The sequence below is a fragment of the Pezoporus occidentalis genome, unplaced genomic scaffold, assembly GCF_034315485.1.
Source record: "Pezoporus occidentalis ecotype Australia unplaced genomic scaffold, CSIRO_AGI_Poc_V1 ctg37, whole genome shotgun sequence".
Classification (NCBI taxonomy): Eukaryota; Metazoa; Chordata; class Aves; order Psittaciformes; family Psittacidae; genus Pezoporus; species Pezoporus occidentalis.
Window position 1 is genome coordinate 7017790 of NW_026915691.1, and position 12873 is coordinate 7030662.

Consider the following 12873-nt stretch of genomic DNA (forward strand, 5'->3'; position numbering starts at 1 on the left):
TAGCTTGAGAGAGAATGAGTCTCAAGCAGGAAAAACGAGGATAAAGCTTCGTAAGTGATTTCATTTTTAACTGTGAAAAGGCCCTGCTTGAGCATCAGAGACAGAAACAGCAACCCAAGAACCTGCAGAAGGTTTAAAGCGTTCATTTTGTATTGGTCCCACTCTTTGCTATTCCACTGAATTAATATGAAAGAAGGTATAAAGAGATCTTTGTAGAATATAGATATTTGATATCTTATTTTCACCAGTGCAGCACAAGTCCCATGCAAATAACTTTGGTGATTGAAATGGAAGCAAATTTTCTTTCAGATTTGCTTCAATGCCACATTTCAGTTTTTCATAGCAAAATGAATTTGGAGAAAAGTAGAAGGTAGCTGAAGGGGCTTTGTTATTGTTGTGATTTCTTAATATAACTCTGAGCTTACCTATTAAAAATTACAAAGCCTGCTCATTTTTCCTTACAGTGCAATTTTTTCCTGGTACATAATGAATAACTTGTCCAAATTTTGTTACATTTTTGTTCTCAGTGAATTTAAGTTAGCGAAAAATCCTATTGTATTTGGTGGGATTGAGGGAAGAAGGGAGAACCTAAAAATACATTTCTGAATTCTTCATGTTTATATTGAGTTCTGTCATTCATATGTCTGAAGACTTATTGTATGTCCCCAACCTAAACCAGTTATTTCCTTCTCCCTCCTTCACATTATGTTGATACATGATACATGAGAGGCCTCTTCCCAGCATTTACTGCCTTTGGCCTGTCTCTAGTCTCTGTCCCAAGGGCTCTCTGGGTATCTCACTTGAAACCACTAGAAATGTGTGAAAACATAATTAGATCAACCTGCTCAGTGCAGGTGCCTTTGTAATTTACTGGTGTAAATATGGAGCATTTTCATGATGATATTCCCTCTGACAAATAGAGTTTACAAATTGTCTCCAAAGCCTGTGTTTGCTGGCTCCTGAGTAGATGAGTAATGAAGCCAGAGAGTAGCCTGCCACCACATTTTATTTTCTTCCTTTCTTCCTCTAAAGGCTGGTTAACTGATAAGAAAGGAAGAGGGTATTTGTCATGCAGGCTTTTGTTTCTCAAAGTGAAGAAGCTCACCTCCCCACCTGCTCAAAACCTTTGGGAAGGAAGGGATAGAAGAAAGGCTCTGCAGGAGTTTAGTCATGTTTGCTGTTGTAGCAAAATTGTAAGAAGGGGCTTGGCACCATCAAAACATCCTTGTGTATTCTTCAGCTATTAAAGTGGGGAAAGATGTAAGAAGAAAGCAATAATGATAGGAGTCACGGATATAAAAAGACACAAATTAAGGAGGAGTGAAATACAGTGCAATTTGACAGCAGTGAGGAAAATACTGAGAAATCTATCACATCCGTGCTTGTGGTGTTCGGAAGGCAGAGAGAACTGTTAGGAAGGCACAGAGCATGAACTCAAAGTACTTTTATGCAAAGGCTACAGTAGTGAATTCCAGTTTTGTCTGAGAGCAATTTTTAAGGTAAGTACAAAGGAAAGTTTGTAGTATTGATTTTTTTTTTTAGACAATAAATTGGAGTGAGATGTTAAAAAATAGCACTGCCTGGAACATCTCACATTAAATCAGGGCACAGGTAAGGAAGGGCAGGCTCAAGGGGGAGTGTATCAGGCTTGAATTTCGGATCTTGGAATCACTACTCAGTTGGGTCACTCCTCCTTCTATTGGGTTCCCTTTCCCCTGATTCCTTTGTTGTAGTAACCCCTGTGGATAGAGCTCCAATTAATAAAACTTACGTTTATGTATGCATTATCATAATACAAAGGCTCAAGGGGCACACAAACCCTTCATGCCTGAGCAAATTTAAAACTCATGATTCTCCTGGGATGCTTGCTGGGAAATGGAGAAAGGGAATAAAGGGCATTCTAACATTTCTGCTGAATGATTGCTGCTCTTTCAAAAGTGCTGTGAAGCTTGTTATATTCTGAACATTTATGGGAACCTTATTGCTATTAGATCCTGTGAAACGACTATAATTAAAAATGCTGGTCTTTTTTACATGGAAGATCTGCACTGTGTGTTAAACCATTTTCTTGGAAGAGCCTGGGAGAAATTAGAAGTGATCGCTACAGTAAGAGTAAATGACCAGAGATATTTAAATTGCCAATATCTTTTAATGGAAAACACTGTGAATGCCAGGTTTGAATGCACGTATACACTGTCCTGTGTTTTATCCTTGGGACACAACTGTGTGCTAATGATTATTAGTAATTCTGCTTTTTTATTGTTTGGTTTGTGGTATGCCTAGAAGGTTCAGGCCATCATAGCTTGTGCTGTACAGAGCATTTATAGAAAGGCAGCTGCCCCCAGAATGCCCCCAAAATCTATAAGGGATGTAATGACAGAGCCCACTAAAGAGATGGGGTGAGGTAGAAGTCAATAGCCCAGTAATGCAATTATGGCAGAGTTATAATTGGTGATCAAAACACTCCAGCTTCCTAACCATAGCCAAGTGGTCTTCTGCGTGCCAAAAAGAACAACAGCAAGCCAAGATCTGAGCAATAACTTGGTGATGTTGAAGGATTTTTACGAGTGTGCCTACCACACATGCACATTCAGTGCAAGTTGTTGTCCATTAACCAGATTCAATAATGCCTTGCGGAACTGTAGTTTTAATTAACAATCACCTTGGAGTGCCAAAAGGGACAAATGACAGGATGAGCACATTAAGTGAAGAGATTTTTTTACTTCGGCCTTCTCAGTGTAGAATATGGTAACTTCCATTTCTCCTACAGGGAGCACAATCAAATAATGTTTAGGGGTGGGGAAGAGCTCCTAAAGGAGGGTGAGTTGTTTACTATGCTGAATGTCTAACTACAAGGAAATCCTCTTTCACCAGGAGAGAAACCGTGATCATGTGTCACTAAATACCTGTTTGATTAAGGCAGGTTCACAACAGATAGCATGAAGTAGTTACCTGAAGACTTTTCACTTTGGTCTAAAACTTCGTGCACATACTAGGCATCAGTTCCTCATTTGTAATCACATGTTGAGTGAGAAGCCAGCCACAGATTATGGTGCAATTTTTATTTTGTTCTATGTTTCATCCAGTTTCATATGTATTTATTGCTAAGACATATAGGTAGTAGCTAGTAGATGACTAAAATGAACTCAAAGTTATTTGTTCTCAGTCTTTAATCACCCAATAGTAATTCCATAATTGAATTAAAGTACTTAACCGTTCTAATGCAAATTGACTAGCTTATAGTTCTTTAATGAGGAAATTACTGCAAAGCAGGTACCCAGGATACGAACATTATTCGTTTACAGTTAATTTATCTTCATAATAATTGAACTAATTTTTATTTATTCCAGAACTGGATGCCTTTTTATTTTTGAAGGCTGAAAATTAAAAACTTGGATGGCTTTATAGAAATAAACTCTCTACTTTGTTTGCTTTTCTTTAAAATATTTCAAACAAGAGAAAAGAGCCTCCTAGAAGGATACAGCAGCAGGCCAGCTTCCACTGCAGTTTTAATACAGTGCAAGCAAGTGAACTGTAGACAACAAGAATACTGCTAAACATCTGAGTAGGAGAAGAAGAGGCCTTATCAAAGCAGACAGTCTGTTAAGAACTCCTTTTTAATGGTTAAGAATAGAAGGACTTGCCTATAAAGGAATTGTCCTCAATAAGAAGGCATTTTAATTGGAAAAAACTTTGTGATTCAAGAGTATATTTTAGCAAACTTGTGTTTAGCTGCTTCAAACCCATGTTTATTTCACTTCTAAAGTACTAACCCAGAAGAATTTAGCAGAGAAACTGAGTGCAAGCAAGTCTGTAACTGCAGTAGAGAAGTCAAATACTGCACACAGCAAAGACTGGGTCACAAACCTGAAGTCAGTAAGGAGTTAACTTCAAACAGTTTGCTAGAACAAGGTAATTGGACAAGCGGGGATTTAGATCTGAAACAGGTGAAAATGTAGTTTGCTTTAATTGATGGCTAATTAACTGCAATTAGCACTTGGTAAACAGGTGCCCTTAGCCCTGCAAAAAGGCAGAGGGATAGTGTTTTGGCTGCCTTATGCGTTTTAGGACTGTGAAGGGCTTAGAGAAGCTTCCTGAAATGGTACTTCTTTTTTGTTCAGCTGTGGTTATACTTTGTTTTGACTTTGTTTCACAGAAGTAAATTAAGGTAATTTGAAGTACTTCTTAGAATGAAAAACTTGAAGGTTGGTGACTGCTTTTGAGGAAACTTTGTCAGCTACTCGGTGAATTATTGTCCTAATATAGGGTAAGTTGTACTGATAAATGAATTCTTAAGGGCTGTAACCATTTTATTTTCTCTTACAATTGTTTTGCTTAGTCTTTTGCATTGTTTGGTTTGCTTTTCATTGGTTTGTTTTTGCAGTACATATTGTTAGGACCTAATTCTGCACCAAACCTTAATCTTGTGTGTTTGGTTGTGGGGTATCTATCTATAGATACCTGAAGGGGCAAAAAAGATGATTCATTCTCGAAGGTTCATTAAATGTTATGATAAAATAAGTTAATTTGATAGAAGGTTCATGATTGTTTATGTAATGGTGGCAAAGTACAGATGCTCTTACTGCTTGCTTTGAATCAATGGAATAGGTAATTTCTGATGTAAATTTGAAGCCTCAAGTCAAACTGAAGGTACAAGGTTGGGAGGTATATGGTATTTGTGCACTGCAGTGTGCTGTAAAACTGATGTCTGCTTATGGGGTACTCTTTGATGTGTGAGTCTTGTATGTGCTCACTGTCATGTGGAGCCTTTCATTAAAAAATACTAAGAAGCTTTGTAGATTTCTGTATCTGTTGTTTGTGTAGTCTCTTCACTACCTTACAGGCTACAGAAATGCTTTCCTGCAGGCTGGCGTTTCTAAGAGGAGTCAGATCTGAATTTCTAAAGGAATTAAGCAGAAATTGCTTTCACCGTTTCTGAGATAATGGTCAGTTGAATTTCCTTGTTAGAAGGAGAAAATAGCTTAACGTCTTCATTCCTTTATACCCTTATAGTTAGCTGTTATAACTTTCTGCTGAGTGGTTTGGACAAACCAATTTGAGGCTCTAGAGCATGAACCTGTCAGCTGGCTGACTGGCAGAGGTGGACCACTGATGTGAGATCACATGGTGCTTTTTTGCTGCCTTGCTGGGATGATTCAGAATCCTCTTAGCTTGCTCTCCTGCTCTTTCTTGGGTGTCTGAATTCATAACAGACTCTTCCTAACAAAAATCCCTGTCGTATGGTTGCTCAATTATACTTGTCTCTACCAAGTCTACAATGACTAATCAACAGAAGCTTGGAATGGGATTGTGAATGGTTCTGCAGTTATTAGCTGCATTTATAATACCCTTATTTTTTTAACTTTCAGAGTTAAAATATGACACTTTCTAGCATTTTTTTGACAGTGACAAATAAATACCAGGCACAGTGGGAGCTCAGAGCATGAAGTGGCTTACTTGAAAGGGTTTTACCCAAGGTTAGAACTTAAGGTTACCATCAGAGGCAGCTAATTGGATTGTGGGGCTTGTTTCCTGTTTAAGAAACATCAGATGTGCAAATCTCCCTATTGTTATGCTTGCCACGCACCAACAATTAAAGCTTTTACCTGATAACACCAGACAATTGTATGCATATAAAAGGGAGAGAGGAGAATTCTTCCTTTTTTTGTGGTATAGAGAGAAAATGATGGCTTATACCCATTAGGGTAACAAATGTGCAGGAGCAGTAAAACTCAGCACCTACTTTGTCTGGATAATCTAAATGGAGGGTTTAATTTGAAAACGTTGTTGCAAATCTGGCTGGACTCTGACTCTCACTAACCTTTGGCTTCTTGAGATTCTGCTAATGAGGTGCTATTTATCAAACTCCTCTAAAAGCTATACTTTCTTTTAAATGGTTCCGCTGGCAATATGATTATTTGATTCCAAGACTGTCACCTTTGCAATTTCTGATTGTTAGAATTATCCTCTTGTCAGTTGCTTTCACTTTGCAGTTAAAATATAATTTCTGTCTTGACAATGGATATGTGTTGGCTTAACCCAGAATGCCCTAACCAACAGTTCTTGAGTGTATGCTCCTTTTTGATCCTAGATGAGAATGAAACATACCTCAAATATATTATATCCTGATGATCTATGCTGGGAGTTTTCTGAAGATGCTAGTGCTGTGATCTTACTTGAAAGTACCAGGAACTTGTAGAGTAAGATGGTGGGAAGTGGTGTTAAGCATCTCCCAGAAACATGGGATATTGGTTAAGTATTTTCTCCTATTACTTCAGTGCAACTGTAACATAATGAAGATCAATGTGATGTAGGCACAAAGAACTATTTCCCAGTGCTTCTGTTAGTAGGGTACAGCAAAAAGGTATTCTTTTAACCATTTGAGGAATGAGGTTCTGAACCAGCCTTATGATATCTGGAGTGTGCCAAACGATCTATGTACTTGTAAGCTGTGCTAATGAAATAAATCTTTAATGCGTTTACAATAATAGTGTGGGCTTAGACCTGATTCAGACCACTGCCTCAGCACAGCTGTTGCACCCCTATTCTTTAACCCTATCCTACCTACAGTGTGGGGCAAGCAGAAAGGTGCAGTGAGGCAGTGAAGCCCAGATAGCTCTTACTGAAGAGGGTAAATGAGAGCCTGACATGCTGTTTGGGTTCGGACCTCAGGTTCATGGGAGCTTACCCAAGTGTCACAAGCTTGGAGTGGCACAGCTAAGGTTCTCTTGTACAGGAGCAGGAAAATAGTCTGTAGTTTTTCTTGGTGTTGCCAGGGATTATTAGCCTGTTAGGCCATGGTGTGTCTTTTAGTTTCACATCCCTCATGCTTTAGAGTGAAATGGTAGAGCTCAGGGAAAGCATCAGTATTCTATAGTAAGGAAAGAAAAGCATCTACAAAGAGAAATTACTAAAGTCTTTTATCATGCATGATCAGTGACTGTGGGTTTTGTTTCTGCAGTTGAGCTAGGCTGATAAAGAGCCACCCTTTTCATCCTTGTCAGTGCAAAAAATCAAATGCTTTTGGAATGGGGGGACTTGATATCTTCAAGTACCACAGTCTACAGTGAATGTTTCACTGTGACTTTGGCACCAATGTCCCAGTGTTATTTTGTCATATGCGTAGCCTGAACTGGGGGCAGATTTTAAAAATCAAACACAAAACTGAAGCCCCAACCTCGTGCTGATCAAGGCAGAATGATTTAGGAAGCTGTCATCTCTCATTCTTTGTTGTCTTTCACCTGAAGATTGTAGGAGAGCTGTTTGGCTGTTTCTCTTTAGCTTCACAGACCAAAGCTAAGCTAACTGAGCATAATCAGTGTCATTCCATTTCAGTAATATCACTGTCTCTTCAAACTGAAATTGTTGGCACTGTCCATGAAGGGGCGTATCACTGGCATCTAGAGAGACTGATCCCCAGAGGGAAACTCAAGGTGCTGGAATAGCGCAATTTGGAAGAGGGGATAAGCAAGCTGAGGTCAGAGTTGACTGCACTTTCTGCATTGTGTCTGTAGGCAAATGTTCGTGTTTAAGGACAGAAGAGACTTGAAACTTACACCAAGAAATGGATGCTTGTTGCAAGTCTAAGTTTCCCTTTGCTAATTATCTTCACGCTTTACTTTCCTCAGTAATAACATGTGTGATGGTAATGGTGATATCATGCACTATTTGTGACTGTAGCTTAGTGTAATTGAGAATAATGATAACGTAATAATGATAATGGTTCCATACTGCAGCTCTGTCTCTATGCAGTGTAAGTAGGATCGTAATACCTTTTCAGTTAATGAAAAAAGTTGCTTAGGATCTGCAAAGTGAATGGCAAGGAGTCTAGAAAAATGGTTGTAAAAAAATCTCCTGAAAAATCTGTTATAATCTGTTTAGGATCTGCCAAATATGTTTTGGGGAACAGAAAGACAGTTGTATTTAACCGAACAGTAGCATGATCTGTGAAAACAGATGTTCTCCCTTAAGGACAATGATGAAGCATTAATTACAGGTAAAGAGGAGTTGAAACAGAGACTGGAAATCTGCTGCTACTGGAGTCTTTTTTAGTAGAGCTGATTTATTGTAGCTAATTGTGGAACACAAGTTCTAATGAAGATGAACCTGAAAACCAGGCAGGCATTGTTCTATGGCCCAACGTGATACATAGAATTTACATCATGTTGGAAATTAAGCTTGATGGGAATTGCAGTTGTAATGAGCAGCTTGCCCTGAGACTTCAATGAAAGCACCTGATGGTGGTAACTGCCTCACAAATACCAAGGACACTTACCCAAATTTAGAGCAAATGGTTTCCTGGACCACATCAGTTCCAGCATGATGGAGGTGCAGCATACTTAAATGGAAATTAATATATTAATTCAAGTAGGTGAATAAATGTTTCTGTTTGTAGTAACTGTAAAGCAGAAGAATTGGCTTAACTAAGACAGAATAGGTCAACTTAGGGTTGGGTTTTCTTTGTCTGAGAAAAGCAGTCAGTAGAGGCAGAGAATACTCCTGTGAATTTAAGTGCAAAAAGCAGTGTCAGTGTAGGTATATAAATGAACACTGAAAGTGGCACTGGGAGCAGAATAACTACAACTTTCAGGTAGCCAAGGCAAGATATGAAAAGTTAGAAAATAGGAATTAGTCTTTAAAAGCTTTTCATCTCTTTGATTAGTGTACAGCCTCAAAATCTCTCTGTTCCTGATGCAATTCAGGGCTAAAACAATTGCTAATTTGCTTAATTGCATGCTTGAGCTAGTAGTATCTCTCTAGAAAGCACAACTGAAAGTCTGATTTTTATCTGTACTGTTGTTGTTCTACCTGGCACAGCGCTGTGATACTCAGAGGGATGCGAGCATTTTTGGACCTCCAAATTAGCATAGCTGTGTTAATGCACTGCTCTGCCAGTACCGAGGCATCCTGTAGTGCAGTTATCAGGCCTAAGTGTAATGCTGTTATACAGGCATATCACTTCCTTGCCACAGGGACTGTGTTTTGCCACTTACCTGTACATACACAAAAAGCTGTCTTCTTTCATTGTCTGACAACCTCATTGTTTAATGCAAACAATATTGTTTAAAATGCATACTAATGAAGAAAATCAGAAGACCCTGGGAAGGACATTAAGTGTATCAGTTGGGTCCTGAGAAATGTGTGTATGCTGAAAATAGCTGGGAGGTTCATGTGATTAAGGATGATAATGCAGAGTCAAAATAGCACAGAGTTCATCTCTTCCCTATTCTAAAAAAAAAAAAACGAACCAACAAAAAAAGGAAATCAAATGGAACAGAAAACAGTAATTAGAAATGAAGTTATAGAGTTATAGCTTGGCTGAAGGAGGGGAAAATAAAATTGTTCAGAAAGAACGGATATCTGAAGACGATGGCAGTACTTATTTCTTCTGTTACTAGTGCAGTTAGGGGAAGGGATGAAGAAGAATAAATAAAAGTAACAGCTGGTTGAGAGTCCTTACGGAAGTCCATGCTAATCTCTATACTCACCACAGTCATCTCATTAGGTTATTTATTAAAAAAAAAACAAGCCAGAGTGCAGAAACCTTTAGTAAAAATAATTTTGCTTTTTAATCTTTAGGAGAAACACTTCATTCCCTCACTTGTTTTGTTCATGAAAATCTGGTTTCTGCACACCTTAAATAGCTGGTAAATAGCCATTCATATTTACTAACTGATTTAATTCTGAAATAAAACCATATGGAATAGTTCTTTTATGGAATGTACTTGCTTTTATAGGTATGAAGATCAGAAAGGGTTTTAAAGGATTTTTTTCAATTATAAAGTCATCTTTCCCAGGGAAAACTGAAGTTCTTTAGGGTCAGGTGTGCATGAAGTTTGCATCAGTAGGTGATCTGGTGTGTGCTAAACAGTGTAAACAACAGCACAGTGCTAAAGGCTTTAGTAATATGGGCATTGATAATGCAACAGGAGCTATTGGCAAAGTTGATTGCAAGGGAACAAGGGTCATGTATTGATCAGATTATAATGAAGATTGAATGTGAAGAAACTGCAGTCTTTCTAGGTAATACCTGTAATAACTTGAAGGTACCTAAAGTTCTTCCAACACAAGCACTCTGCCTCCTCAAAGTTTGTGTGGTTCAGGTTGCACTACAAGATGCACATGAATCGTATCGCTTGGCAGAGCTAAATCCTGAACTACTTCACTATGGAGACCCTTCCGTGCTGCTAGGGGTAACAGTGACCTCAATATAGAGAAATCGCATGCTTTTCTTTTAATGGCAGACATTTAGCTGAATATCAGGCTGACCTATTTTCTCAGAGAGAATTCCTTGGACTTACAAGAAAACAATTTTGTCTTGAAAAGACAAAAACTGCTATTCTCCAAATCAGCAGCTCTTTCAGAAGAGAGGTGGACTGAATCTTCCCTGCCAGTAGTACAAATCTATTGACTGATTTCTAAGTGTTTGAAAATGGATTAATGTTATTTCAACTCCCAATGGGTTTTTCACAGGAGTTTCTGAGATGAGCTCAGCCCAGTGCTATGCAGTTGCCTGGTCTCTGCTTCTAGTCAGCATATACTCCTGTTGCATCAGAGCCTGCATATAGTTTTAGAAGAAGAAAGAGTACTGATGGAACCACTGCTACCCCTCCTTTAGGATGATGCCAGACTTGCTGGAGACAAAAACCGAGGAAAAACATCACAAGTAATTTTAAATACAACTTTTAACTTGCAGCAATACAGCTTACAAATGCATATAAACAGGTTTATGGGCTACACTTGTGCATGTGTGATTTATTCTCCTTTCTCTCTTTCAAGCTGTTCCTATGCAATTGTGTACTGATTGTACCCAGACACAAAATTACTTGAAACAGGGTGGAATCCATTTTTACCAGTGACTTTTAGAAGGTGCCAAGATCCTGGGGAGGATTTTAGAATTTATTACAGCAGGTTAAGACAAGAAGACTGAGGTAGATGAGAAAAGAATAATTGAAGATGGCAGTTGTCAGATAGAATAGTTTGCGTGCCTGCACATCTGCACTGATGTTCTGTGGTGTATTCCTCAAATAGAAGCTGACACTGCAACAGTGGATTGGTCATTCTAGAGATAAACAGCAGTCCTCGGTTGATGAGCTGTCAAGAAAATGCTGTTCTCTTCCAAAAGCTTTAGATGAGTGTTTACATTTCACAAAACAGGATTATGGAATCAGGCTTGGCTATCATCTTTATCTTTTCCTATGGAGCAAGTTGGAGATAATCCACCTGTAAAACAGCCTCAGCCCTGGGGCAACAGCATTCAGTTCATGCTTTCATTCATTTTCTTTGCTGTTTCCGGGATAAATATAAACCACCATTTAAGCTGTAAACATGTTACTGCTGATGAAACTGACTTTTTTCAGTTGACACTTCTGTGTATCTTATAGCTGTATCTGTTGACTGTCAGCCAACTGTGAAGGTTACTTTAGCAGTCACAACAAGGTATTCCTGATTTAGGACTGCCAGTTATGTTTTGCAAGACATGCGCTTTGGATGGAAACAAGATAGCAGGGCTTTAGATGAGAGCAACCAAAAGCTGGAACATAAGCTTTTTTAAGTAAACAGGATAGTTCTTCCTAGAACGTCTTGTTTCAGAGAGCAGTACTCCCGGTGGGATGGGGAGCTGTCCACCCTCTGCTCCAAAGATAGATTTACTTCCAAATCGATTTCCATTGCAAATGGAGGCAGATGGTGCAATGGTGTCTCTGGACCATATGTTCTTTGTTTGCTCAATTGGTTATTCCTTTGTTTTTGTAATACTACACTGGTTTCTCCACCTGCTCATTTGTGAAAGATGAATGCTCTCTTTGCTGAACCTTGTCTGTTGTTTTTCCTTTATTTCCCCGACTGCACTTTTAAATGTCACTTTCTTGGAATTGTCAAGCAGTGACTTTTTGAGAATTTGAGTCAGAGACATGACCAAAGCAGCACAAGGCATTAAGAATGCACAGTCCAAGCAGTTGCAGCTTAGTCCTTTCAAATGTCTGAATAACATGTCATTTCACTTACACTGCTTTAATTTCAGTGACTTTGCTGTAACTGTTCCCAGTTTGTCATCTGTTAATGTTTCAAGTCTAACTGCTGATAGACTGAAAAGAATTGATTGTAATTGTTTTGGGTGGCATTTTGCTTAGCTGCTCAAAGTTGAGTCTGCACAACTCGAGCATCATTATGAAAAATCGTATGTTCCATAAATATTTTTATTAAAGCTTTATTTCCCAGCTGGAAGGCAGAATTACTATTCTGAGATAACTGACAGGGCTGGTGCTAAATCAGCATTGCACTGTCAGGATACAGAGATAAATTTATTCAAAATAGGTCATTACTACTGAAACGCTTCCATTCTTTAACACAAAGTAATGCGTATTCCTAATAGTCTTGAGTGAACTCTTAAGCAAGTAACTTCTTTTAAAATTCCAATTAGAGTCCATTGTTGCTAATAAAGATGCCCTGGTTTATCCTGTAGCTGACAAGCAATAGAGACATAATTTATTAGTGTAATGGCAGCAACCCCCTAAGATGGAGCAGCATGCTTTTGGTGGCCTGTCAGATTCCCTGGTGCCCCTTTATTTCTTCTTTTCTGTTATGTGATATTAATAAACTCCTGCAGTTCTGCCACAGGCAAGTCATTCCTAATCATACAATTGATTTAAACAGAAAAGTGTACATCTGAGAATTAGCTGAGGAAGATACGTGAAAACTAGTCACTTTACAATGTCCAGTGCCTTCCCTCCAGCAGTGGTGGTGCCTGCTGTTTTGTTACCTGCAGCCCTTGCAGCAGTGCAGTAACTGCAGAAATTAAATTCCTCTCTGAGATCCATTTCTTAGTGGTTGGCTGCTGGTCTATAACAGGATTAAGCATCTTTACCAGTTCTG

The 12873-nt window shown here is 38.7% G+C and overlaps 1 long non-coding RNA gene across 1 annotated transcript in view; it reads left to right on the forward strand.

The window, feature by feature from the left end:
• Window positions 1-3867: 3867 nt before the first annotated feature.
• The window catches only part of LOC134170266 (uncharacterized), a 67785-nt gene continuing 58779 nt past the window's right edge, over window positions 3868-12873 (forward strand). The window contains exon 1 of the long non-coding RNA XR_009967186.1: window positions 3868-4102. This is a non-coding gene — a long non-coding RNA (uncharacterized LOC134170266). The remainder of the gene's footprint in view (window positions 4103-12873) is intronic.